Source organism: Pituophis catenifer, unplaced genomic scaffold (genome assembly GCF_029215685.1).
Source record: "Pituophis catenifer annectens isolate HBS135680 unplaced genomic scaffold, rPitCat1.0.hap2 SCAF_1, whole genome shotgun sequence".
NCBI classification, from domain to species: Eukaryota; Metazoa; Chordata; class Lepidosauria; order Squamata; family Colubridae; genus Pituophis; species Pituophis catenifer.
In genome coordinates this window covers 195,534,372-195,540,262 of record NW_027256881.1, presented here as the reverse complement: position 1 = coordinate 195,540,262, position 5,891 = coordinate 195,534,372, and positions in this window count along the sequence as shown.

Sequence of the window (5,891 nt, the reverse complement as noted above, 5' to 3'; positions counted from 1 at the left end):
CCAAAATATGATTTCTAACTAATCCCATTCATTTATAGAACATTTCAAAACTTTTAAATCTTTTGGTTTAATCAAAGCACATCAGCACTAACATCCATCTGAAAAATTAAGTAGAGCCTGCTTCCAACTCTAGACAGAATCACAAACTTTTAAAATAGCAAAGGAATTCAGCTCCTAAAGTGATTCATTATTTTGGAACACACTGTTTGCTTTTGCATCTCACCAAATTAGAATAGCAAGCCCAGTCTTCTTGGGTTCATGAGCTACTTAATCATGGATTAAGCATTCGGCGTGTCTCTATATTCTTCATTCTGAAAAATCAATAAAGCTTGGAATAGTATTGTTGCAATATTTTCAGGATCAGACTCAATAATATTAGTGAGAGTTAAAGTTTTAAATATACTTCCTTTTATTTACAATAGGCATTCTATATTCACTGAATATTCACAGATAGAAGCAAGGAAAAGGGTGTAGGTGGCTCCTTATATATACAATGGGTGGAGCTATAAGTGGGAGTGGTGAATTATGAATACATTAAGAAGTGAAGAATAAGTTAACCCCTGATACCCCATTCTTATACTATTTACACATTAGAGAATAAGGCATTTACATCTGACAAATCCCCCTCTAAATGCCGATTCGTTATACAACACCAATTACATTCAGATTCAGGACAATACAAGACATACAATTTAGATGTTAAATATTTGTGTTGCTTAGAAGGTAAAGGCTTTGTCAATATGTCAGCTAATTGTTCTGAAGTATCACAATGCACTGCTTTAATAAATCCATCCTGAGATAATTGTCTTACATGTTTAAATTTTATATCTATATGCCTGGACCTTTGTCCAATGGCATCAGATCTAGATATTTCAATGGCTGCTTTATTGTCTTCATGCATAACAAAAGGCAAAGCAGGTTTTTTCCAAACATCCGAAATTAAATCATTAAACCATACAAGGTTATTTGCAGCTTTGGATAAACAAACATATTCCGCTTCTGTTGTTGAAGTGGCTACTAGTTCTTGTTTACCAGTATACCAGTAAACTGGACAGTCATTTAAAAGAAAAATATAACCAGATGTACTTTTTCTGCATGATGTGTCTCCAGCCCAGTCCGCATCTGCATAACATGTAAGCTTTGGTTCTTTATTATTACTAGGTTCTAAGCACTAAGCAAAAATCCAGTGTACATTTCAGATATCTTAAAATTCTTTTAACAGCTTCCCAGTGATACATTGTTGGTTTGCTGACGTGTCTGGATAATAAATTGAGTGGTAAGGCGATATCTGGTCTAGTCCAATTAGATATATAAAGAAGTGAACCTATGATTGATCTATAAAACGTGTTATCCTTGAATTCAGGGGAAGATTCATCAGTATTTCTAAGAAAATCAGTTTGCATAGGAGTATCACAGGGTTTGGCATTGTTTAAATTGCATTTATTTAAAAGTTCTATAATCTTATCTCTCTGAGTAAGTTTGAATCCCCTTCTAGTCTTATTAATTTGAACACCGAGATATTTGTTCACTTTACCTAGAGATTTCAACGAGAAATGTTCATTTAACTTATTTACAAAAATTTCTCTCCTCTCTTTGTGTTTTCCTATATATAGAATGTCATCTACATAAATCAACACAAATTCAGTGTAATCATCACCCTTTTTGACAAAGAAACAGTTATCAGCAGTGGTAGCGTTGAAATCCATGGTCTTAAGTACTTTTACTAAACAATCATACCATCTTTTACCAGATTGTTTTAATCCGTATAAACTCTTGTTCAACAGCCAAATTTCATTTTTGTTGGTGTATTGACTGTGAGGTGCTCTTACGTATATTTCCTTATCTAGTTTTGCGTGTAGATACGCAGTTTGTATGTCATATTGAAATACATCAAGGTTGAGTGCTGATGCTACCACTAGAGCTGTTTTGACACTCTCTGTTCTTACAGTGGGGGAATACGTGTCAGTATAGTCCTCCGGATATTTCTGTGCGTAACCTTGCGCAACTAATCTAGCTTTATATAGAGTATTGCCTCCTTCTAAGTTCTTAATTTTATATATCCACCTGGTACCAATAATCATTTTATCTTTAGGTGCAATTGCAGGTGTAAATACATTTAATCCTTGTAAACTTTCCATCTCTTTTTTCATAGCTAATTCCCATTTTTCTTTTTCTTCACGAGGGAGTTTTAAAACTTCCTCATAAGTATTAGGCGTTATTGGCTCACCATCCATATGCATTATGTAATCTCTGTATTTATTTGGCATTTGATTTCTGTTGTTTCTAATGGCTCTTTCAGGTTTGCTATTGTTATCATGCAAATATCTTGCTTCCTTTTTTGTTAGTGTGTCTGTCTTTATTTTGTGTTGGCTATTTGTCCAAGTTTTGGTTTTGCTTTTATATTTGTTGATATTCTGTTTTTCTATGGTCCCTTCCTCATGAGATTTTGTATCTTTACATTTATTTGGAAATATTTCATTAAGATGTAATTTAGACCAGTTGGCCTGTTCATGGAACACAGCTGTTCTGGAAACTATAAATTTGTTATTATTATCAATGAATCTGTACCCTTTGGTGCCAGTTTCATATCCCATAAATCTGAGTCTTCTGGATACGTTTTCTCCCTTTCTTCTCAACTGTTTAGGTATGTGTACGTCTGCAGTGACTCCAAATATGTGCATGTGTGCTAATTTTGGTTTCCTATTATACATTACTTCATATGGTGTCTTATTTACAATACTGGACCAGGTTCTATTTTGTGTGTAATTTGAATAATGTAAGGCTTCTGACCAAAATTGTTTGCTTAAGCCAGCATCCTCCAATGTGCATCTAATCATGGTTTGTAATGTGGAATTCTTTCTCTCTGCAATCCCGTTCTGAAACGCAGAAAATGGACTAGACGTATAATGTAGCATTCCTCTATCCTTTAACCATTGGGAGAATTCTTTAGACATGAATTCACATCCCCTATCTGTCATAATTTGTTTTATTCTGATATTGTGTTGTGTTTCTATGCGTTTGTAAAATTCCTTAAATTTTTGAAAGGTTTCATCTTTGTGTTTTAATGTATAAACAAACCCATAACGGCTATAATCGTCTACTATTGTCAGGAAGTAACGTTTTCTATAGGTGATTGATGGAGTTAATGGGCCAACTAAGTCCATGTGTACTAAGTCAAAAATTTTGTTAGTTGATCTAGTAGATTTTCTTGGTCTGGGACTAGTTTTTAGTTTTGTAGATTTACATACTGAGCATTCCAAATAGTTTTCACAATTTTTTATTTTGACACCTTCTGCGTGTTCAGTCATTTTTTGTACTACAGGAAAACTGGCATGTCCTAACTTCCTATGTAAGATGTGAGCACACTCATCATGAATTGGTTTACCTATTTTTGGTTTTTTTTCATTGTGTGCATCTGCGTGATCATGAGATATTTTACATTCATCATTGTCACTGTTACTAATATTTTCATCATCTGCTTCAATACAATCTTCCATATTTGAATCAATGTTATGCAACCATTTTTCCTTTGCTATCAGATAAGGTAGGCCTCCTTTAATCATCACAGTGCCTATATTTATTTTATTCTTCTCCAAAGTCGCTTTTCCCTTTGAGAAAACTATATTAATGTCAGAATCTCTACTTAGTTTTATGGCACTTAGTATGTTATGAGGTATTTCAGGTATTAACAATACCCCCTCTATTTTTCCTAGACCAGGCAAGGTTACATTTCCTCTGCCTAACACTTGAACCTTTTCTTGGTTAGCTACTTTTATTACAAATTTATCTTCTGTAAATGAAGACAATATATTTTTGTTATTAGTGGTGTGATTGGTTGCTCCAGAATCAATAAGCCAATTATTGTTCTCATTTTGCTGTATTTTAGTGTTGTCTTGTTTATTTAATCCATTCAGTGAACCAGATTTTCTATCCTTTGAATTATCTCTGCCCCCTCTATTCTCTTTGTAATTTGGTGGGCTTCTATATCTATGTCTATCTATGGAAGACTGTCTATAATTGTATTTGTTCCTATATTCTGACCTATGTCTTTCCTTTGAAATTTTGGGACAATCTCTTCTATTGTGTTCCCTGGATCCACAATTGTGACATTTAAATGTTTCATTATATTTTTCTTGGAAAGCTACTTTCCTATAAGGTTTGTGTTCTGTGTGATTGCTAGAACGATTTCTTCTTGAATTGTCTTCTGCTATCAATTTATTGGATAGACTTTCTATGGATAAATATCCTAGATTGATAGTGTCTAAATGTGACATAAAACTGTCCCATGATGAATCAAGTGAGTTGATAATAACACTTTTCATTGTTTGGTCTGAAATTACCTCCCCCCTCAAATGCAGCTCAGCTCTTATTTTGTTTAAAGATATTAAATGCTCACTTATGGAAACCCCTGGTTTCACTCTAGATGAAAAGAAATCCTTAGACATTCTTGTGGTGGTAGCCACACTATCGCTGTGAAACAAATTAAACATGCATTGAATAGTTTCTGAAACAGTCAGATTAGGTTTGATGCTATGATACATTGCAGGAGACACACTAGATATTATTAAGAAAAATGCTCTATGGTGTAAACAATCTATTTTTAAAGTCCAAGGTCTTTTTGGGGGACTAGTGATAAAAAATAGTAAATTTTCCTTCATAAAGACAACCTGGAGTTGTTGATACCATTCTTGCAAATTAATGCCATCAACCCTTAGTTTTGGGAAGTCACTGGGTAAATTTCCGACATTATTTTGTCCATTACTTACGACCTGGGGCAGTCCGTGGTCTCGCAAGTGTAGAAAATTGCAAAACGGCATGGGGATGCTCGCAACGAGTCTGCGTGGTTCTCTCGCCAGTTCATGTCTTCCCGGACCGTCTGCGTAGTTTCGCGCATGCGCGTTGTCCATTTCTTCTTTGTAGTCGTCGTGGAAGGTTCTCTCCATTGCGGCTCGCTCGCTCTGCTCTGCTTCAGACGAGTCGGTCTCTGGTTCGACCTTGGGAGTTCTGACGACGGCTGCTGCTCTCCTTTTTCTTTTGGGAGCGTTGACACTTGCTTCGGTCTGTGGTGTAGGGCGGAATCGACAAGGCTCTCTGGGTTCGGGCGTCGGCGCTTTCGAAGTCAGGATAGGAGCGGGCAGGTCTTGAGGTATCGGCTTGCTCGCTCGCTTCTTCGGTGACTCTTTGGTAATTTTTAGTTTTGGCCCAAATGCAGCAAAAAGTGTTTTCATTGCTGATTTTATTTGGGATTTTGTTGAGTCATCTTCACTTTCTGATTCTGATTCTTCTGAGGAGTTCGAATCTTCTTTTTCATTTTCGTTGTCTGATAACGTTTTTCGTGCCAGAAATTTTGAATTGAGCATTTTGATTGGCTCTGCTTCGCTCACCTTGGAGGCCTGTTGAAACCAAGATGGCTGCCATTCAAAATTTCGCGCGGGATCACTGTTTTTCTTCTTCGTAATGACTTTTTCTGCAGTCATATCACTCACTATTTTTGGGTCTTTAGACTTCTCATTAGCGATGTTTTTCTCTCTCGCTGCTCCGCTGTTCTTCAGCATTTCTTGGAGGTTCGCGATGAGGCTTTCATCATTCTTCTGACTTTTTAATAGTTTTAATATCTCTGACCTGAGTTCGTTGTTCTCTATTTCGATTTCTTCCTGGTCATCATTTTCGTCTATTATTTCTTCGTCTTCAGTGGTGTATTCTTCGGATTCTCTCGAAATTGCGTTTGTGGATTCGTTGATTATTTCTTGTTCTGTTTCCATTTCTTTGTTGTAGGCCCTGGTGTTGGGCCTATCTTTCTTAGACATTTTTAAGTTTTTATTGAGTCAATTAACCATCCTCTGCTACCAACTTGTTGCAATATTTTCAGGATCAGACTCAATAATATTAGT